The sequence below is a fragment of the Chenopodium album genome, chromosome 8, assembly GCF_948465745.1.
Source record: "Chenopodium album chromosome 8, dcCheAlbu1.1, whole genome shotgun sequence".
Lineage (NCBI taxonomy): Eukaryota > Viridiplantae > Streptophyta > Magnoliopsida > Caryophyllales > Amaranthaceae > Chenopodium > Chenopodium album.
This window is the reverse complement of record NC_137841.1, coordinates 53905288-53929855: the sequence shown is the minus strand read 5'-3', so window position 1 is coordinate 53929855 and position 24568 is coordinate 53905288. Positions and strand designations below refer to the sequence as shown.

Sequence of the window (24568 nt, the reverse complement as noted above, 5' to 3'; positions counted from 1 at the left end):
GTTGTGTGAAATTAAACATGGATCAACAATTGCCAATATTCCGGCTAAATCTCCAAATTGTTACTAGAGCTAAAAAAAATTAATGTAACAAAAAGTTTTTAGGCAAACCGGCAAATGGCTTATTACGGGCCTGTTCTCATACGTTGAAATTCAGTTCAGTTCAGTTCAGCTGAGTTTAGTCAATGAGAACAAACTCTACTTATTAGTAATTATTTCGACTACATTGGTGATCCTTTTATATATATATCAACTTAATGAAATCCGAGCTAGACCCTATTTATTATTTATATTCTGATCTATATTAACAACTTATGTTCATATCTGCGATAAAAATATTTTAAAAATAAATTAATTAAATAAAAAGTTATTTTTTTTCATCTTCTTCCACCTAGTGCAAACAAAGTAGCACACCACCATCACCACACACCACCATCACCATACTTGCTTCTTTTTCACTCCATGAACGCCATCAACAACCCCCTTATTCCATGAATACCGACCAGATGGTGGCTTCGCCGCCAAACTTAAAGAAAACCCTAGGAAATAATTCATAAATTAAGAGAATGCTAAACCCAAAATGGTAGGTGTTTTCGAGCGACGGTATTTGGGTTTTGACAATGGAGCAACTTTGGGGTTCGATTTGACGAAAATCGAGCTTGAAGAAAGCTTTGTGGGTTCAATTGTTGATGAAATTGCTCCAAAATTGGGTTTAAGAAGGTAAAATTGTATCTTTTTGGTGGTTCGACGGGAACTCATAATAAATGGTGGTGGTTGTGGCGGTGAATACTCAGTCACCCTCTATCACAACCACTTTTTGTCGACCTAGGTAAGGTCGTTGACCATCCCGCATAGGCACGCAAGGCCTTCGGGATCTCGCTTGCCTAGACGCGCAAGTGCACGCTCAGTTGAGGAGGACGAGCCAAGTGAGGCTAGGAAATCTCACTACCATGTCTAAGGCTTGTGAGGTTATCAGGGATAATGCCCAAGTGCTTAGGCTATGGTGCTTGCAAAGGCTTGGTCAGCTAGGCCTTGGGAATATAGCTAGCACGCGCGCACACTTTAAGATCCTCGGAGTGTTTGGATGAGCTAAACTCTATAACAACCTTTGATACTTATTGTGGTGACTTATTAAGATCCTTATAGATCATACATGGCCATATGGCCAAGGCTGGGTTCAAGGATCGGGCTTGAGATCCCATTATTGTGCTACCCTCGGCTGGGTGTACACTAGTATTTCAAGGCCAGGACAAAATAAAGATATATAGGGGGCGAAAGCTCACTCAAGGGTTAGTGGCTGACTTAAGGGTGGCCTTAGGGCTAGAGGCCTTGGACATGGTCTTGGACATAGGATGGCCTATGGGGACTATAGCACACTTGGATGGCCTATGGTGGACACTCGATAGGACAAACCGACTCGGTAGCCCCGACTAGGGGCAGGTGCAGAGTGACTAACGAAGGCCTATGGCGTACTACAGTGCATGCTATCTAGGTGGTGTGTGGCTTGACTAAAGGATTCTCTTGGGATCATGTTAAGGTGTCCCTATGGTGGTGACCATAGTGGCTCTGGCATGGAGGAACAAGTGCAGCCCGGGTCAAAGATGACTATATGGTGCCTTAGAGGGAATATGGTCTTGTGTGGTCATATGTTGGATGATAAGGAAAGACCTTGGTTTGTAGATTGGTGATGAGTGACATTTATGTCACTCTTAGGAAGTAGTTTTAGAGTCATTTTCGTGCTCGGTTTCTCTTATTTTCCCTTTTATTCTCTTATTTTCTATTTAATAAAATTTCTTTTCATTTTGGCAATTTTGGCGTGTTTTAGTTTATTTGGTTTATTCATTAATTTTTGAGTTTATTTTCTTATTTTATTTGATTTTATTTAGTTGTATAATTTTATTAGTTTAGTTTTATTTATCTTATTTTCTATTCTATTTTATTTATTTTATTTTATTTGTCCTAATCCTTTCCTCGGTTTTGTGTGTAGGTGTTCGGGTTTCATGTCAAGTGAGTTTGGGTTCCAATGGGAGTCAAATGCCAAAGCCCTATTTCATGAGCATACTGCCACAACACATATTCTACAGCCCACACCTTATCCTTCACCACACTCCCCCTCTCTATTCCCCTTATCCTCCACCTCATTAAAATAGCCTCCCCTGCTCCAACACTCCTTCTCACGCAACTGCACACCAATCACTCAATCACAGCCTACACCACCGCACCTAGCAGCCAATAATTACATCCCGTAATTCACATCTGACCTGCAATTCCAACCACTAATTACCACCTCCATCCCGCAACACCTCCTCACTCAACTCATACCAAACGACTCCACCTTCGCAACTCAAAACACAGAGCAGCCCCTACTGCCCTTAATCATCTCTTACGCATCCCCCTTACACAATTCCAGCCGCATTTTTCCTCTATCCCACCGCAACCAACACAACAACGAATTCTGGCCACCACTCTTCATTAATTCCCAAACCGAAAAACCACATTCGAACCTCAATTCAGCCCCAATTTGATTAGGGTTGTTCGCGGGCGCGCAACACTGTCAAAAGGCGCACAAATGGTGTCCAAAACAGATTGTAGGCAGTAAGCTATGCGCGACGTCTTCGCGGGCGTGCAAATTTGGGTTCAATCACGAGCTTCTCATGTGATTTTAATGAAGATCGAACGGCCTTGATTTGATGCTCAGTGATAGAGGATGAGGATGAACAGCGATGATTGAAGATGATAATGGTTGATGAAGACGATCAAGCGGTGGTGATGATGATTCAAGAGCAGTTGAATTATCGAAGAAGAAGAGATGGGTCTGATGCGATTTAGTGGATTTGGTTTTATTATTTTTTTTACTAATTCTTTGCCCGAGCAATGCTCTGATATTCACAAGAAAAAATATACAATTGTAGACACCCAAATGTGTCTCCCCAAAACCAAACCCAGTGATGAGTGCCTTTCACGTCGAATCATAATCGAATGAAACGAAAGTGTGGAAAGGTCTAGTGTTGCGGAAAGTTTTATTTCTTTTCTTTTCTCTCCTCTCTGTTTTTGAAAACTTTATTTTTAAGAAAACAGCCAATCCAGTTTGGTTGGTCCATAATATGGGTCCAATAGTGGTGTAGTTGGATGGGGCTTGCAAAGACCTTTCCAACGATATATTATAAGCCCAATTCCGATGAATATTGAGGAAGTTATGGCCAATTTACTAAACTGGGCCCGGTTTGAGCTTTATGTACGGCCCAATGATCTAGGGGAGGGCCTAATATGATTTATCATTCCTAATGTAATTAGGAATAGTTTTGGTCTTCTAGAACATTCTAGAAGGTCTTATCATTCTTAATTCAATTAGGATTCTTCAGAGTTTTAATTAGATCAAATAGCATTTTCGACTGAAATTATATTATTTTATCTTCCATACGGGAAATTTATCAGATTTTCAAAAACGCGTTGAAAGCGGGTTTGACGTCCAACCCCAGGCCTTGGCGCCTGGAATCAGGATTGGCGCCAGACGCCAGCATTGGCGCCTGACGCTAGCCACTGGTCCTGGCGCCAATGAGCCAGGGCTGGCGCCAAGGTGTTTTTGTGGTCTTCAGACTCTGTTTTGATAAATTATCTTTTTTGGATGATTTTCTCTATAAATATCGTATCAAAAACTCCGGTTTCATGGACCAATATTCACGGATTATCAATATTCATTCACCAAAAATCTTCAATTCTCTTCTTAAAATCATTCATTCATTCTTTCTTTAATACTTGCTTTTTAATACAAAATTCCGCATTCGCAAGATCTAGAAACACCTAGCCATATTCGAAGTTGCCTTCGCCCTAGACGTGAAAGGTTTTAATTTCTGAGGGTTTGGTCCCAAATCTCTATTTCAATTATTTAATTTAATTGTTTGTTTATTGTTTTCCTTGAAGTTACTAACGTGTGTATTTTGTAATTAGAAAGAGGTACGAGGCATCCAAGTAAGTACTTTATTGGTTTTTATTGATATTATGAAGTAGATATCATGTTTACATTGTTGTTTTGATTCCTAGTATCATGTCTAGGGTAATTTTAATATTGAATATGATTGCTATGATGCCTTTTATTCTCTTCTTAATATTTATTCATGTTAGTATCATGTTAGGGCTAAAGATTTGATTTTTATTGCTTAGTGGCATGCTAGGGTTTGTTATTAATCTTGTTAGTATCATGCCTAGGATCTTGCTATTATTATTATGCTTTAATATTAACATGAACATGATTATGATTATAATTGTTATAATGATTATTTTATTTATGATTATTATTGTTTTGATAATGATTATTTTCCTTTATAATTATTATTTATGATGATGATTATTATTTATTATGTTGCTTGATGATTTATTTATTTATTGCTTGATCACCTTTATTGTGTATTTAAAGGGAATTGGTACTTGCAACCACGCTTAATAAGATAATTAATAATCTTGTTAGGGTTAATTGTGATTATAAATTCAAGTGATCGCCAATAATAGATTTATTTGTGCATTAATATTCAACCAACATAGATTAAACAGGTTTAGGGTTAATCCTATTGATTGTATGTTAGTCAGAAAGCGCACATGAATACGAGCAGAATAAAGTAGAGGCCTATTATTAGGGCAGGTTCAATCTCTTTTAGGTTGGATTTGTACCATCATCCCCGAACCCTTATTTGGTTCATGACCTTATGGAGTTGACGATCTCTTGGATCGTTAAGGGGTGTAATCTTCACCTCGTGAACGGTTTACAAGTTCCTTAAAAACTTGTTGGCGACTCTTTTGCTCTATCTTCTTCCCTTTTGGACGCCACCGTACTTTAGTGTATGATCATAGTGGGGTTCAAGCTAGTGGGATTTTTAAAGGCTTGAAATTATTCCCTACAACAATATTTATATATTATTATAAGTTTGTATTTGTTTATAGATTGTGTATATTTTTAATATTTAATTTATTTAAATTTATTATTATTGTTCTATTATTATTTAGGCTGTATATATATTTTTTTTCAAATAAGTATATATATTCTTTTTTTTTTCATCAATTATCTTTTTATTTGCTAAGAAAATAATAAAATAAAAAACGTTTTTGGCAGGAATTATTTTTAATGTAAATGTGACACGTGTAATTCTAGAATATTACTGGTGATTACTTTAGTATATAGTATTGATTTCATTTCTTATTTCTTTTTATTTTTCCTTTTCCTTTTCTTATTTACTTTTCTCTTTTATTTTCTTTTGATTTCCTCTTTATTGTCTCATTTTCTTATATTTCTTTTATTTTTCTTAGTTTTATTAGCTTTATATAAATACTTATTTTTGGGGTAATTAGAGAAACAACCATTATTCAATTCTCTTAATTAGTTTTAGGAGAGCTTCTGTCTCTAGTTTTAGGGTTTAAGGAGGATTAACCTCCAGAGTTAGGGTTTAAGAGAGAGAAAGTCATTGATCTTCAATGGTGGTATATAGAGCTTGAAGAACCAAATTGTGACAATTATTTTGGAGATCTCATTATTAAATCAATGAGAACTTCTAACTTCCTCTCCTCTATTTTATTTGTTTTTCTTTGATTATTGCTTTAATTGTTAGTATTACTTGTTAATCATGTTAATGCTTGGTTACTTATTAATTAATCTTGTTGTTGGCATGATTAGTGAGTAATTTCCCATTAATGGGTTGGTTATGATTTAGTTAAATCTTGAGCATCTTCTAGGGATAGGAGTTGATTTGTTTCTAATTAAAGTCTTTATATGCTTGATTTTCTTCAATCTACTTGCAAAATGCATGTTGTTAGTTGATTGGAAGTGATTTATTGTTAGAAGATGCGATAGCGGATCTAGCAAGATTCATTTGTATCGATTGTTATTTGATATCACCTTCTAATATATGGTTCTAATGTGGAAGCATAGATGCTATATTAGGAGAAGCCGATTGACCTCGGAAGGTGGCTAGATTGGACTCTTTATCGATATTCATGCATGTTTAGTTCATGATTAATTTAACTTATATGCCTTTGTTTATGTTTGAGTGAATGCTATACCTAAACCGTTTCCCTTAGTGTTTTATTTCTTGTTTTTGTATCTTCAGACTTTAGTTTACTTACCTCCTATTCCGGACTAGCTTAGTTGTTGATAACATTTGGTGGTGTTTATTCGTTCCCTGTGGTTTGACCCCTATGCTTGCCTTATACTCGTATTAGGTTTGTTTAGGTGTATAAATTGTATTTGATCTAGGGATAGACAAGTGACGACGCATTTATTCCCTTGTCAATTAGTCTAACTAAAGCTTCCCTTGGTGGACTATTTATAGTTGGGACTCCTTGACGGTTATGCTTTGGTGCCTTCGAGGAAATATGGTCTTGCGTGGCCATATGCTGGATGCTAAGGAAAGACCTTGGCTTGTAAATTGGTCTAACTAAAGATTTCCTTGGTGGACTATTTAAAGTAGGGACTCCTTGACGGTTATGCTTAGTCATCGTGAATGCATGCAGTTGCCTTAAATCTAGGGATTGGCTAAGTAGTGGGGCGAGTGGGCGGTTGCGGTAACCACCCACGTTGCACCACTCTCCCTAAATTCTCTGGACAGTTATGCTGATTTGTCACATGGGTGAGTATGGTTCCTATATATAGGATCATGATGTTAGTGGGTTGACTAACGGTTTTCTTGGCCATGTTTCTGACTGAGGTTAAATGGGAACGCGATTAAGCCACTACGGAGGCGGTTTCCTATAAAAGAGGAACACCAGAGTAGTGGGGCGTGACCATGAACGTGGGTAGTTATTTTGAGAGGATAAGGCCACATCATGATGAGGAAATTACACCACTCACTTTGTAAGGAGGGTGTGTCCATCGTAGGAGATTCTTCTCCTTTATGCCCATGACCCTTTAAAAGCCTAGGACTGTACACTTTTTAGGGTGTTTTAGGATTTGAATTCCTAATTGTTTAGGAGACCTTTGAATTAGAGTTGATCCTATCATCATGCTTTTTTTGTAAGAAACTAGTAAAGAGTCGCCAATGAGTTTTAGAAAAACTCATAAACTTCGTTCATTCCTTTCCCCCTAGTAGGGTTCAAGGGATATTTAGCATGAATCATAAGTTTACCCCATGCCCAAATTGGTCTATGTATACCACAAAAGAGTACGGGAGCGAGGGTACTAAAATAACGTTCCCTTTAGGGGGAATCGCTATTCTTGCCCTAGTGCGGCCTCTACTAGCTAGCTCTTCCTTTTTTCACAATTTCATCACCAAACAATATATGCAACGTGATACCTAAAACTAAGGGCTTGTTTGGCATCATTTTTTGTTTTTAGTTTCCTGTTTTTTTGAAAACTAAAAACCAAAAACAGGAAACAAGAAAAAGGTGTTTCCACTTTTTTGTTGTCAGTTTTCAAAATTATCATGATTTTAATAAGTCTAAATAATTTTTGATTCATTATGTGACATATATAATATACTTTTAAAAAACAAAAAACTAAAAAACAGAAAACCACAGCAATGCCAAACGAACCCTAAGTTAGTTGATTTAGTTACAAGCATTAATCATGTAGGAATTACATTGTGAAAATTGTTATTCTTTTGTTATTCAAATTCGTGAAAAGAACAATAAATAAACAATATTCGCCTTGACTTAGATGATATAACAACAATTCATTATTCAATTCTAATCTTTGATTAACGAAAGAATATTATGTGAATAAATTAATTAAAAATTTATTTAAATGATCAAACAACACTAATTAATTAATAAAGGTGTTTAAATAATAAAAAAAGGTGATTTATCTAAGTGCTCGGGAAACTAACAACTTTTCTTTGCTAGATCTTCGCTTAGAACACTTATGGACTCCTTCTTGTTTAGGAACCTCCACCTTAAGGAAAAGTAATAAGAGGGGTAAGTGTTTAGGACAAAAGGGTTGGTAGTACACAACTTCACAGAGTTTTACCATGGTTTTGTTTCTGTGTGTTTAAGTTTCGTATGGGTGCGTTTCGGGTTTTGAGAATTCTGCCGCAGCAGGTGCCGAGCGCAACTAAATGAGTTGCACGCGCTGCTGATCGCAAGTGATTTAGGTGCGCTGCTATTGGCAGCGCAACTGCGTGTCTTGCACGCGGTATTATGGTAAGATTCGATTTTGTATTCTCATGAAATTCCGAATCTTTTGCCAGCGCAACATTAAAGATCGCACTAAGTGTCACGTGCAACTTTATGTGTCGCACTCAAGTGCAACTTTTTGTGAAGTGCGCAGTGTTATGGTAATATTCGATTTACATTTTTACGTAAACCTTAAAATTTTGCTAGCGCATCACTTGAGTTGCGCGCACCAGGCCAGCACGTCTCGTTGAGATGTGTGTGTCTTTTCCATCGACAACCTTAGATTTTAACCTAGGCACCTCTAAGTCCGTCAAGATTAGGTTTCAACCTTGGGTTTAGCCTAATTATTGATCGGGCTTAGTTAATTGAATTTTAGTTCATTTTGTTTTAAGTCAGGTTAGTTGTTTTGTATTCTTGTGACTTAATCACTAGTCCATAAGTATCCTTCACGTTGATCCAATTCAAAGATGGATTTATTTATCGTCATAGCACTTCTGATCGGGACATGAGGCCAATAGTAGATGTAACACTTAGTGGCCTTATAAAATAGGAACACTGAGGGAGTGGGCGGTTACACTAATTAATCAGGCGGTTGAGCGCCACATAAGCACATTGATGCATGTCTCCTAAAATGTAGGAGCATGTCATAGTGAGGCTTGGCGGTTACCAAGAAGTTACGAGGGCATGCTGAACGTGGATAATATCCTTGAGTACGTGGATAGGTCCAGATTCATCCAAGTAACCAAGAAAGTGGTGCGCAGTTACTAGATCATGGGTGTAATGAGCGTAGTGGGTAGTTATCCTATCTGACTCGACTGTAGTCAGTGTCTATAAATAGGCTAAGGCGTTCATTTGCTGGGCATTGAATTTGGAGAGCTCTAAAGAGATATTCTAGAGAGAGAAACTCCTTATAATTTGTAAGCCACGAAAATAATAAAGTGTTTACGTTGTTGGTGCTTGTCTTTTGCTTGTGTGCGTTTGTTCCTTATTGTTTGAGTGTCAGGCTTATCTAGGCGCTATCACGAGAACCTCCTAAGTTCCTAACTTAGAAAAAAAAATGTAATCCACAAAATATCCCGTGACACCCTCCATGGTAGAAGGTTGAAGATCTGATGTTGGTGAATTTACACAATATCCTTAAATAATTCATGAAAATGACATTTATACCCTGAGATAAACAAGTTTTGTTAATAAATGATATTAACTTGTGTTTTCTCATGAAATCCACTAATATTGATTTATGATTATCTAGTTAGGGTTCATACGAGAAATTATAAGAATTCAATTTGTAAGTATAAATTTATAATACTTTCTCCATTTTTATAGTTGCATCATTTGCAAATGGGGTACTCCAAATTCAGGGATCAATCTGGGTGGTTAGGTTTCAATCCCCTCCCAATTGTTGTTGTGGGGGATTGAACATAGGTCCTCCCTACCAAGTATAGTCCCAATCACCATTACATTAACATCCAGTTGGTAGGTAGTCAATACAGATTATATCATATCATATAACTAAAATATAAAGCTAAACTTTTTAGAGCGACAAAAGTAATTCAAAACAAACACCATCCATTTATAATATTTTTTTTTGAGGAATATATAATCTATTATAAATGATTGAAATAAAATATTTCACAATCTAATTTAATTTTATTACTATATGTAGACCTGCCAATTGGGTCAGGTCACAAGTCATTACGAGTTGGATCAGTTCAGGTCACAGGATAAGAAATGTTCAACACTAACCTAAAATTTCTTGTTCGGATCAACCTAATGGACTTATCACATTTTTTTCATTTAATTTATTTTGGCTCAATTTAGAAATTTCTAATATTTCAAGCTTACTTTCCTTTTTTTTTTTTTTTTTTTTAATTTTTTTAGTTGAACATTTTCACCAATATTATTATTAGTCATTACATACTTAATAACTACATTATTTAAAATTTCATAAAAAGCACATCAATTCTTATCTAATTTTGTATCAATTATATATTACAAAATTAGGCATATACAATGTTAAAAAATTAAAACACACACACACACACACACACTTGGCATATAGATAATAGTTTATTTTAAAATTCAACAAACAACTCGGACATCGCACAAAGCACAAAACTAGTACTTGTATACTAAAGGCAGATCAATAGTGACACGTGCCATCCCGTGTTTGGTTTTTATTTTTTTTTGTCGAAAAAATTATACTCCCTCCATTTTTAAATACATGCTCCACTTTCCGTTTTCGGTCGTTTTTAATTAATACTTGCTCCATTCCTTATTTGGAAAGTCTATATAATATTTAAATCATTTTTTTCAAGTAGTGGGACCCAATAGAATTATGTTTTATTACCTTTAGATTATCTCTCCTTCAATTTACCTTTCACTAACCTCACTACCTCCATATTTTATTACTTTCTTCAATTTTTCGTAAAACTCCGCGCATGGAGAATTTGACAAGTATTTAAAAACGGAGGGAGTATTAATTAAAGTTACAAATCTTATACAAGAATAGTTTCCTAATCTTATAAAATAACTTTTTTTATCATGAAACAATAAAATTAATTTAATAAAAAAATCTAATATATTTTTACCACAGTTATTTATATGGCTATGAAGAAAACATTTTTAACATAAGTGAGGACTAATCTTCACATTAGGATTCTAAGTGTGACAAACTTAGAAAATCACAAATCAAATTAATCAATAATTGCAAATCCAAAATCAAATGGCCATGTCAAATGAATTCATAATGCAACATAGTTTAGTCACCAAGGCCTAATCAAACTTAACACTTGCAAATCTCCATTATCAATTTAATCTCAACAATCAATCAACCAAAATTCCCAAATAATCACAATAATCAACCAAGCATTCTTTACACAAACCTAGCAAGCAAACTCCTAACTAGCTAGGGGTAAATATGGTCTGGCTTGGTACGGTTTTAGTCCAAACCAAACAATAATAGTATTGAAATCGAACCAAACCAAACCGTAATAATACGGTTTGGAGCTGTATGGTTTGCGGTTTGTGTTGAGATGACATTTTTTTCTTATAAATGCTAAATAATACTACATTAACTTAATATAAAGTTTAAATAATTAGCCTAACGGATTAAACTGTATAAAAAATTTACATATTATTATTTTTAATATATAATAATTATTTTTATTCATTTAAAAATTATATAAATATTAAAATACGGTTTATTGGTTTACAGTTTTGTTTGGTTTATAAACTTTGAAAAACCAAACCAAACCGTAAACCTTATTTACAAAAAATTCAAAACCAAACCATATTTTTATAAACCGTAAACCAAACCAAACCGCTAAAATAAGGTTTGGTCTGATTTGGTTATGGTTCAGACCAAACTGTGTACATCCCTACTACTAACTAAGAATCATCATCAATTCAAACAAGCAATTGAAATAAAAAATCAACAAAATATGAAGAACAACTAATCTAATCAATAATCAATCAACAAAACTAAATCAAACAAGTAATTATAGAAAGCAATAAAGATGAGATAGAGTAATAAAAAAAAAACATTTTAAAGATGATTTTAATCATCTTCTATTCCCTCTATTTTTTAAAGCTACACTTAATATTATAAAAAAAAAATTATGAAAATTAATATCTTTAGATAGTGATTAATAAATATTATGAAAAATTTATTTAATATATAAAATTAGAAATTATGACAAATTCAACATCTTATAGGAAAATTGGCTTAGAATAATACCAACTATCAATGGTATGTTCAAAATATATAATACAAACTTTACTATTTGCTATTAACGGTACCACCTTTTGTACTATACATTCTAAATAGCACACCGGTCACCTATTGCGAGGAATATTTCGTCTACATTTATTATGATTATTATTTGTTATTAATTTTCTGTTTTCTACAACTTTTTTTTTTTAATTGTCAATATGTATTAATTTTTTTAAAAAATACATGTAGTAAAAATTTTACTACCATACAATACTAAACAATGTATTTAAATGCATTATTATATTGATATACTTAGTTTCAAAAATTATTTAAAAAATACAAAATAATTCCCCATATTATTTTGGTTGGCGAATGTGGGAAAATTTTGGATTTTTGAAACAATTTTAAACTAATTATATCAAAATAATAATCCATTTATATACATGATGAGTCTATTTTATACATATATTTATTCCCCGTCTCATGGTCATATTTGTGCTTATATGAGCTCTGCGGAACTAATTTTATTACTAATATACGTTTTCTAGTGTTTTTGTAGAGTTGATATTATTTTGTAGGAATTTGCAGATTTATGACAATTCCCGAGCTTATTGAACCACTATACTCCCTCCGTATTTTTTTAAGTGATACATTTTCCATTTCCAGCCGTGTTTTTTTTAAGTGATACATTTCCTTTTTTGGCAAAACAATACATTAAAATATTATATCTCTCTCCTCTCATGGCCCCCACCCAAACCCACTACTACTTTTTTATTATATCTTTCCTCTCAAATTCATTACTTTTCAATAAATTATTAACCCCACTATCTTTCTTTAACAATTTTTTAATACTCCACTACCCCACTTACTTCTTATTTTATTTAAGTTAATTAATTTGCCTAAAACTATGTGTCGGTCAATATGTATCACTTAAAAAAACACGGAGGGAGTAAATATATTGGAGTTTAATCATATTGTATGAGAGTGATGGATAGCTCAAGTGGTTAGAGCTTCCCTCCCGATTCCAGGAGATCCTGGGATCGATTCTCACCCCCGCCCTTGTGGCTCTCTAAACACCAAAAAATAAATATTGTATGACTGTATATTTTAAGCCCAAAGGAGGTCCAAGATTTTACAAACTATTATATCACGGATCAGAGAAGCAAAGAAACTAGGGATAATGAATTATAAAAGCCCAAGCTCAAGAACAAAAGGGAGATGGACCATTGAAGCCCAATGATTTTCTTGATTGATTCGAGATTCGAGAGATGAGAATTGATGTTTAGGCTTAATTTCAATAGGCAGGTTAATTTGTAAGTGTTTAATTCAAGATTTGAGAGATGTGATTTAATACCGATAGATTAATTCTATTATTGTAATACATAGCGAAAGCCCTTTATAATAATCTGGTTAATTTATGTATTGATGATTGATTGTTATGTTTTATCTTGAAGTATTAAATATTGGTGAATCTATTACCCTAGGTTTTTATTTATTGATTTCTCTCTACTTTTATTCTCCTTAGTTTAATTCTCTTTACAACAACTTGGTTACTTAATAATTTAGATTATATTAATTAATTAGGAATAAAAGAACATTATTTCCCTGTGGATTCGACCCTACTTCCCTATCTACATAAGTTAGAGGACTTAGGTAATACTTTTGATTAGGTGATACGACTTTAGCCTGTCAAAATTTGGTGGCGTTGCCGGGAAAACGGTTTATTTTTATTTCTAATCATTGTTAGAGTCTAGATTTATTTTATTTTTTTTATGAGCTGAAAATATCCATGTTTACGCCACTAGAAGAATTATATGATTTTTATGCAGCACCTGACTACTGTTGTTGTCAACATCTTTGTCATGAAAATCTTGAATGCCCTTACAGTGAGTTTTTTCATGCGTGCTCCTGATGAGTTTAGAGTCTTTTCATTTACATATGATCATATTCGGAAATGATTAGTTGCTAATGAAAGTTATTGGAAGGCTCTTGATGAAAAAGTCTATGGACACTATAATAAGAATGTTATTGAGGATGAAAAACCATCGGTTATACAATTTGTGGTTGAAAAATCATTGGTTTATGAATCGGTGATTGAAAAATCATTAGTTGTAGAAACGGTGGTTGAAAATTTTTTTGTTGATGATAAGGTTATTTGTGAGGATAAAATTTTATTGGATGATAAAGACAATGACTACCTCCATGTTCGTTCTATTAATTCTAAATTTTTAGCAGAAGAAGTATAAGGTTGTGGTGTATTTTCATCTCTCTCTTTTGATTTTTCTTTCTACTTTGAGTTCTCTTTATGTGTTCATAACCTTTCCTTTGTAGGGATTAATGTGCTTGCAATTAAGCCCTATCTAATGCCTAATGAAATATTTGCAGGAGCGTTTGATAAGTTTCTCAAGGCATTAAATTCTTCCGATTGAGAGAAGGAGTATGGTCGAGCGAGACCTTGATAAACTAGCACTTTGCGGAAGGCAACCCGTATTTTGTTGCTTTTAGTCTTTTTTTTTTTATTTTTATTTTTGTGTGTGAACTTTTTGTTTTGTTTTAGAGAAGTAAGGAGAGTGTATGCTTGTGTGAGTTTGTTTTTGTGCAGATTTTGATCTAGAGAAGGCTGCATTCACGTTGGACTGCAATCGGGCCCGACCGGGCAGATCTCGGCCCGATCGGGCGCGAGAGCGGATCAGCAAAACTGCTCAACTTTGATAGGCCATAACTTTTGCGTTTCTTATCAGATTTAGACGTGTGACCTATCGTTGGAAAGCTCTTCAAGTCTTCTTTCCAATTCAATTAGAACCACTGCATTATCACTTATATATCAAAAGTTATGATCAAAAGAGTACACCTAACTCAAATTTGGACTTTTCCCCACTAACACTTTGTTTCATTCTTACCCAAATTTGTCCCAAAGAGATGCATTGCAACCCTTGAGGCATTGGTGACATTGATGTGGTGATGATGAGGAGTAGTCACCTTGACTACTAGCTTCCTTCTAAGACAATGAGGACATTGTCTAATTTAGCTTGGGGGGAGGTTCTCGTGTGCGCTTGATATTTCTTTCACCCTCTCTCTTTTTTATTTTATTTTATTTATTTATTTATTCCTTTTGGTGTGCTTAGTATAGTTTTTATTTCTTTCTTAGGTTAGATTTATTACTTTCAAAAAATATAAAAAATCCAAAAATACGTTCAAATGAATTATAAATCATGCTTCCCTGTGCCCCTTGATGAAATTTTTTTGAAATTGTTTTAATTTTTTGTTATTGATGATAAATATTGTGGATTAGTTGATCATGATTTGATGTTTGATTGCCTCGAAATCTTAACATGCATTAATTTTGCTCAACTACTTGTGAATATAGTGCTTGACTGGTTGATTTGGTTAGAAATGTGTGTTAGTTCATGATATATCAATTAATTTGAGTATTGGTTTTTAACTTTGAGTAGTGTTTATATAATATTTTTCACATTGAAAAGGACGAAGGAGTTTATTCTTTTAGGTGGCTTTCAGATGATATTATATACATTTGTTCTCTTCTTACTACCCATGATGTTGCTTGTTCCCTTTTCATTGTTTATTAGCCATATTACAAGCCTATTTAAGCCCCATTGGTTACTAGTCCCAAGCTTGGCTTGGGGGAGCTAATAGTTAGTGAGGTGAGGGAGTTTGTAGTGTGCTTATTTATTTGCACAATGTGGGTGGATATGAGGAGTTATTTGTTCTTATATGTTGATTGGAAAAAAAAAAAATTAAAATAGGTGTTCAAAAGTTGAAAAATTCCAATGTGAGATAAAAAGAAAAAAAAAAGAGCAAAAGAAAAAATTGTTTCAATGTTCAAGTGTTCTAATTAAATGTTGCTCAAGAAAAAATTCAAAAGAAAAAAAAAAAAATCAAGTTCGATGAAAAAAAATTGTTTAAGGTTTGCTATTTCACTCAAGTTCTATATTATCATATTTTTATGAGTAGAGTTGTAAGTGTTGGGAATTTTTGATATAATTAGTTGTTCGGTGAATTTTTGTAGAGTTGAGTTGTGTTAGAGATGATTTGGTCATTATTTATTTTTGACCTTAGTTTTATTAGGGTTTTTGCTCCATTAAGCATGACTTTACTCTCACATTTTCCCAAATAGTTCCTACCCTTTACCCTAGCCTTACATTACAAGCTTTGAAGACCTTCCGACCTTTGTGCATAGAGTTGTATGAATGTGAAAGTAGTTGTTTATCAATGGAAAGAATGATTTGACATATTCCGAGTCGATTATTAGGTTGAGTGTATGTCTTTAAACACACGAGTGCGTGAGTTGGGAGAGCATTGTTCACATATGAAAGAGTGGTTGGAGAGCGATCGAGTACACTTTTACTCGCCACATAAATGAGAGTTGAGTGTTTGAGCACTAGTCTTGAATTCTATATGCTCTTGTGGTTTGCTCTATTTGACAATTGTTAGGGAAGATTGGTAGTTGGATGGATTTGATTAATTAACTTTGATACTTATTTTTAGGATTCACCTTGAATTATTTATTGATTTGAAAAGTATTTGGGGTGAAGTATTGATTTATTTATTCATTGTTTTGCTTAGGGACAAACAAAGGTTTAGCTTGGGGGAGTTTGATGAGTCTATTTTATACATATATTTATTCCCCGTCCCATGGTCATATTTGTGCTTATTTGAGCTCCGCGGAGCTATTTTTATTACTAATATACGTTTTCTAGTGTTTTTTTTTAGAGTTGGTACTCCTTTTGTCCCCAAAAGAACGACCCATTTGGCCTAATTTTAGTCCCGAAAAGAATGACCCATTAGCATTAAAATACCCACCAATTTGCAACAATATTTGTGCAAAATTATCTTCCCCATATAAAATTTTATTTTTCCATTTACTTTTATTACTATCTATCTCTACTTTTTTGTAAACCCCATGTAAATTTATCTTTCCAATATACTTTTACTTCTTTTTATTTAACTTTATTAATACCCGCGAAATCAACCCAAAGGGTCGTTCTTCGGGGACGGTGGGAGTATTAATTTGTAGGAATTTGCTGATTTATGACAATTTCCGAGCTTATTGAACCATTATAAATATATTGGTGTTTGATCGTATTGTATGACGGTATATTTTAAGCGCAAGGCTGAGTTTGAGAAATTTAATCCGATAATTAAGGGCTCAATACGAAAGGAGGTCCCAGATTTTACAAGTTATTTTTGGGGATGGAAATGGATCAGATTCGGATCAGGTGGAGCTCCACCCGTATCCATCCGTTTCACCCGATCCATCCGTCACCCGCATAATACATCATCCGAAATCCATCCATCCACCATCCACGGGTGAAACGGATGGGCCGGGTGGTAAAATGGTGGGTGAATAAAAATTAATTTTAGATAAAAAAAACTTGAGAAAACTATTTGACCCTTTAATATTAAAATAATTATTGTAAAATAATTGTGATATGTCAAATATTAACATAAAAAATAAAATATAATCGTACCATACAACTTCTAATATGCAAATATTATATATATATATATATATATATATATATATATATATATATATATATATATATATATATTTATTTATTTTAAAAAAATAAGAATATTTAAAATACTAAACGGATGGATGGATGGGTGACGGATGGGATTAACCACCACCCGAATTTGACCCGATCCATCACCTGATTCATCCGTCACCCGCCTCTCATCCATATAAACCGGGTTTTTCACCCGTTTAATAAATCGAATGAACCGGATAGTCGGATCATCCGTTGGATATTTCCATCCTTAGCTATTATATCACGGACCAAAGAAGTGAAGAAACTAGGGATAATGAAGTATAAAAGCCCAAGTTCAAGAACATAAGGGAGATGGACCATTGAAGCCAAATTCGTTACAAATTTTTACCTACACCCCACGGCAGGGAATACTACCTGCACCCCCTCACCCTTCGCGCGTGTCCCGCCCCGCCCTTTTTAATTTATGAATTTCCTGCAAATTTTTATAACATGCTCATTTTTGTACTGGTAAATGTTCATTTATGTATTATTAGATGTTCATTTTTATATTAAGAAGTTTTTTGTTCAAATTAATATACTCTTTAAATTGAATTTCAAGTATTTTTTATAAATAAAAATGAAAGCAAATTTATTTATAATAATTGTTGTGTTCAAATCATTTTTATTATAAGAAGTATTGCATCATCCAATTTCATTTTTGTTTATTCGTGTTTCAACAAATGATCATTTTTATATCATCACATGTTCATTTCAAAAGCTATGTTTAAGTTTCCTAGAAAGATGTATGCAAATACATACATATTAGAATTCTTCTTTTTTAAATAAAACATGGTTTAAAAATAATTTCCACTATAAAATGAATTTAATATCCTCCTTTTTGCACTTCCAATTATATATTTGTGTGTTTTCTTCCATGAAAATATAATCTGAGCACAATATATATGTCGCCTTCTACTTCCTCACTTGATTATACCTTTACAATAACAGATCGATTAAGTTTTTTCAAAAAAAAAATAAATTAATAATAACAACACATTTCAAACAAAAGTACGTGAAATCTAAATATTAAAAATTGAACATTTACACAGGAATAACAATTACGAAAACAGAAATAAACACGCTATAAAGATATAAAAATCTTTCAATATGAGAATGAAAACGTATAAAATATAAATGAACATGTATTAAATTTTAAATGGACATTTATTAATATAAAAAAGAACATATATCAAAATCTAAATAAATATCTATTATTAGTACGTAAATGACCATTAATAATAATTCTATATATATATATATATATATATAGAGAGAGAGAGAGAGAGAGAGAGAGAGAGAGAGAGAGAGAGATCAAAATACAACCAAAATGGAATTATATTTTAAAATGGAATTATCAAAAGTCTATGATGAATGAACAATATGTGATTTCTTTTTGAACATTTGTTAACTTCTGAATGAACATACATTAATATATGTGTGAATATACACATATCCAAATACAAATGAACATCTATGTATTAAATTCAAATAAACATCTATCAATATTAGAGTTAAAATGTATATATGTGTAGTATTATATATTCAAATGATGCTCATGAGCATATATTAATTTAATACTCTCTCTCTCCCTGAAAGAACGACCCTTTTGGCTTTGATCTAGTCCCAAAATTATCATCCCATTTGCATTACAACATTCACCAATTTGCAACAATATTTGTACAAAGTTAGCTTTTCCATGTACTTTTATTAATTTCTCTCCTTACTTTTTTGCAAACCCCATGTGAATTTTACTTTCTAATATACTTTTATTACTAACTTTTTATTTTTTTTAATACCCGCAAAATCAACCCAAAAAAGTCGTTCTTTCGGGGACGGAGGGATTATGGAGTTAAACATGTATTATTAATTTATTATAATCTATGTAGATATCTTTATTATGAGAATGAACATGTACGTATTTGAATTCAAATAAGGAACATTTGTTTAAATACCAGTAAACATTATTAATGCGTGAATGATTATAAACAAAACTAGGGTAAGTATATCTAAGGTAATAATGTTAATGATTATGTACTTATATCATAATGAACATCTATAAAATTGAAAATGATTATCTACCGAAAAGTCATTTTCAATATAAACTAATTTAAATCTTAGTTTTCTACGAAAACACAAATAATCCAGAAAATTAGCAAAAACAATAACCAAATGATATTTATGAATATATTTTCCAAATGAATTTTATCTTTCAATATGATAATGAACATTAAAATTAAAAACGAATAAACATCTAATAAAATTCTAATGATAATCTGATTTATTAATATGTGAATGAACATATATTAATATTTTAATGATCATTAATCAAAATGAGAATGAACATTTATCAAAAAATAATTTCCACTATAAATTAATTTAAATTCCAAACAATACAAATTCATGCCAAAATTACTTGGATCTGTATAAAAGAATTAAAGATGCATATATATATAAATGAACTTTTTAAAAAATTCTGATGATGATCTATTAATATGTGAATGATAATTTATTAGTATTGTAAATAAACATATATCAAAACGAGAATGAACATCTATCAAAATGAGAATGAACATTTTATCAAAAAGAAAAATTAAATTCTTAGTAATCCTACGAAATAACTCAATTAATTTAGAAATTTACAATTGTCATTTTGAGTCCAATAATTTTATAATTCAAGAATACACCATTCATTAATTCAACACAAATCTAGAATTTCTATATTATAACATAATCCAACCCTAATTATATTACTTTCACAAAAAATATATATATATATATATATATATATATATATATATATATATATATATATATATATATATATATATATATATATATATATATATATATATATATATATATATATATATATATATATAGACTTCAAAAACTCTTACAATCTTTTTAGCTCTAGAGAAGAAATTGTAGAAGAAGACAAATATTACAACGAAAAATTTCTAGCGACAAATGTGACAAGATTTCGGTGACGCTTATAACAATGGAAAATTACAATCGATCGGTTTGCAATCCTTTTGAGGTACTAGAAGAAGGACATGGTTGTTTGAGGAGAGAGAAAATGAAGAATTGTGGTCTTTGAAAGTTTAGAGAGAGAAAACAAGAATTGTGGTCTTTGGAGAAAGAAAATAAAGATGGTATAATGAAGCAAGTTCCTTAAATCAGTAATATGAGTATATTTTTTGTAAAAAATCTGGTCCATATATTTATGGTAGTGGGAGGAGTTTAATACATTGCGTTTAAGGGGGGTGTAGGCAGTTTTAGCTACACTAGGGTCTAGCTCTTACTAATTACAAATTCGTAGCCCCAACTGACCGGCCCCGGTCGGGCGGTAGCTGGCCCGGTCGGGCGAGAGTGTTGCTGCGAGCTTTTTACTTCATCATAGTGGGCTAGTTGTTTAGGCCCACTTGATTATAGTTGTGTCGGTGATTTGTGTTTATACAGGGAGTAGTAGTACACCGTAGGTTAGGTAGTTTTGTTTTACTTTTCTAATTTTCTTTATTCTTAGTTTTAGATTTCCATAACTTGCTAGTTAGGATTTTCTTAGGGCTTGTTTGACATTATTTTTTGTTTTCAGTTTTCAGTTTTTTTTGAAAACAAAAAACCAAAAACAGTTTACAAGTAAAAGGTGTTTTCACTTTTTTGTTGCCAGTTTTCAAAATTAGCATGATTTTAATAAGTTTGACTAATTTTTTATTCATTATATGACATATATCATACACTTTTAAAATACAAAAAACCAAAAAACTAAAAACCGCAACAATGCCAAACGAACCCTTAAGTTTTTGTTTTATCTCACTTTTCGTCTATTTTGTCTTAACTCTAATTACTTTTGCTTCTAGTTTGTTTTATGATTATTATTTTTGATTCTACTTTGGTAGTTTTTTTTTAATATTGATTATTATTATTATTATTATTATTATTATTATTATTGTTATTGTTATTGTTATTATTATTATTATTATTATTATTATTATTATTATTATTATTATTATTATTATTATTATTATTATTATTATTATTATTATTATTATTATTATTATTATTATTATTATTATTATTATTATTTATTTTTCTTTAATCTCTTGTTCTTGCTTTTAACCATACTTTCTAATTGCTTTGATTAGTTTAGTTTTAATTATGCACGAGTAGTTTATTTCTAGGGTTCTTGGAGATCCATGAATAATATGAAGAGATAATTTATTATTCTTGATTGTTAATGTTTTAGTTTAATTTCCTATTGATTGATTTAATGCTATGCAATTAGATTAGCGCTGGTTTAATTGTATGAGTTATGCAATATTGATTCGAGATTCGAGAGATGAGAATTGATGTTTAGGATTTATTTCAATATATAGGCATATTAATTTATAAATGGTTAAGTCAAGATTCGAGAGATGCGATTTAATACCGATAGATTAATTCTGTGATTGTAATACATAACGAATGCCCTTTATAATCTGGTTAATTTATGCATTGATGATTGATTGTTATGTTTTATCCTGGAGTATTAATTATTGGTGAACCCATGACCCTAGACTTTTATTATTGATTTCTCTCTACTTTTATTCTCCTTAGTTTAATTCTCTTTACAACAATTTGGTTACTTAATAATTTAGATTATATTAATTAATTAGGAATAAAAGAATATTATTTCCCTATGGATTCAATCCTACTTCCATATCTTCATCAGTTAGAGGACTTAGATAATACTTTTGATTAGGTGATACAACTTTAGCTGTTAATACCCTACATAATATTGTGTGATAGTAGAAATTACTACATTACTTTGACAATTCAAAAAACAAAAAGTCTAACAATGATAAAAACAAAAAGTTTAATAAAGAGGCGGGACATTATTAATTTGGATTACAAAGGAAATTGTTAGGATAATATTTATTTTGAAAATAAAACATTAAAATAATAATAAAAATACCCCCTCCGTTTTTAAATACTTGCTTCACTTTTCTTTTTTGGGCGTTTTAAATAATTGCTTCATTTCCTTACTTAGAAAGCTTTTACTAAAATATTTAATTCATTTTTCTCATCTTGTAAACCCAACATAAATCATACTATATTATTTTCATGTTCTCTCTCCTCCAATTATCTCAACTACTTATTTTTATTTTATTTTATTTTTTTATTTTTTATAATTTTTTATTCTTCACATTGCACCACTACCTCCATATTTTATTACATTCTACAATTTCTCCTTAAACTCCGTGCATGTAGAAATGGATTAAGTATTTAAAAACGGAGGGAGTAATAAATATAGGCGGAATATTCCTCAAACTAATATTTCGGTGACTGGCATACTGTTTCGCACATATAATATAAAAGGTGGTACGACTAATAGCAAATAGTTGATTTCGTAAAATTTTTGCGCACATTTTTTTAAAGTTGAAATTATGTTAAGCCAATTTACCCATCTTATATGATCATGCATATTCATATATTATATATTAGTAAAAAAATTAAGTCAAGGATAACATATAAAAAAATTAATAAATTAATTTACACATTAAGTTTACAATCTTTGGCGGATCTTGATTTAATAAATTAATTCCCACGGGTGTCAAAACATATAAATATAGTGTGAAATCTCAAGTGTAGCTTTTACAAATTAAAAAAATGGAAGAAGTACTTCATTTTATATCTAATATATCTTTTGTAATCCTTTGTTTTGATCAATATTTATGAGCTATATTTCTGTTATTTAATTTATATAAAATAACTAATGGTAGTATAATAATGGTTATTGAAAATTAATGTGCATTGAAAACTATTTATTGATATGAGTGAGATGGAGAGAATGAAAAAAGAGAACCCATGTGATATGAAAGTATAGAGAGAATTTATTAATTAATCGGAAAAATACACTTTAATAATCTCAACTATTACCGATATTTTTCTAATAATTTCAACGAAGGTTTAATTTTTAATAATCGTAAATATGCCTTTGACTTTGCCTCCAATAGTCTCAATCGGTCATACCAAGTGATCGACTTATTGTAATAGGTAACTAATACATGTGTCAGCATGTGATTGACCTATAATAAAAAAAATTTTAAAAAAATGTGTTGAAAACCAACTTATAAATTTTTGTCAAAAGCAAACCTGTTTTTTTTTTAAAAAAATTGTTAAGTCCCACCAAATATGCATGTGAGCATGCATTAAATTAGAATTAATCATTGGTAATGAAAATTTAATTACTGTAATGTTTAGCACAGAAGATATAAATCAGTGGACAAACCTGAAGAGTTAGCTGCAAAATGAAGGGGAGTGGAACCATGTTCACCACTAAGACAATAAGAGAAAGATGACATCAATATCTTCTCAGCAACCTTATTGCACCCAAGTTTTACTGCAAGGAAAAGTGGGCTGTTTCCTTTATCGTCTAGCATGTTACAAAGTAACTCCATATCCATTGACATTATCTCCATTGCACTTTCCTCCCTATCCCAATACAAGGCCGTGTGCAACGGTGTACATTTAATAACTTCACTAATTGCTAACCGTGGTTTTTGAATAGGTGGATCTAAATGTGATTTGAAGACATCTAAGATTAACTTAACAATTTCAACGCTAGCCCTTTCATTAGACGACCAAGTTGCATCATGAAGAGGATTAGAATGGCTACAGTCCTCTTGAGAGAGGAGTAATTGTTTTTGTTGGATAGTGAAAGAATACTTTCCGTGGATATTCTCATTGAAGAGCCTCGTAATATATACAGCTTAAAAGATTATGCTAAGCCACTAATCTAGCTATAAACATGGAAGGGAAATAATCCTAAGGCTATATACAAGGAAACCGAAATATACAACAATATTTACACTTATCTTAACACACCCCCACAGACGAAGCGGGAGGTGGACGGACACAGAGACTGTCCCTAAAATCATTAAAGAGAACTCGCGGGAGCCCCTTTGTAAATATGTCCGCAGTTTGAAACTTTGATGGCACATGAAGAACTCGGACTTCACCACGGGCAACCTTCTCTCGAACAAAATGTATATCCATCTCAATATGTTTTGTTCGTTGATGCTGTACCGGATTACCAGATAGATAAATAGCACTTACATTGTCACAGTACACCAATGTCGCCTTTTTAATCGGACAATGCAATTCGAGAAGAAGATTTCGGAGCCAACATGACTCAGATACCACATTGGCCACACCCCTATACTCGGCCTTT

The 24568-nt window shown here is 32.0% G+C and overlaps 1 pseudogene; it reads right to left on the bottom strand.

The window, feature by feature from the left end:
• Positions 1 to 23816, bottom strand: part of LOC145643050 (uncharacterized) — a 47400-nt pseudogene extending 23584 nt beyond the window's left edge.
• Positions 23817 to 24568: the final 752 nt, after the last annotated feature.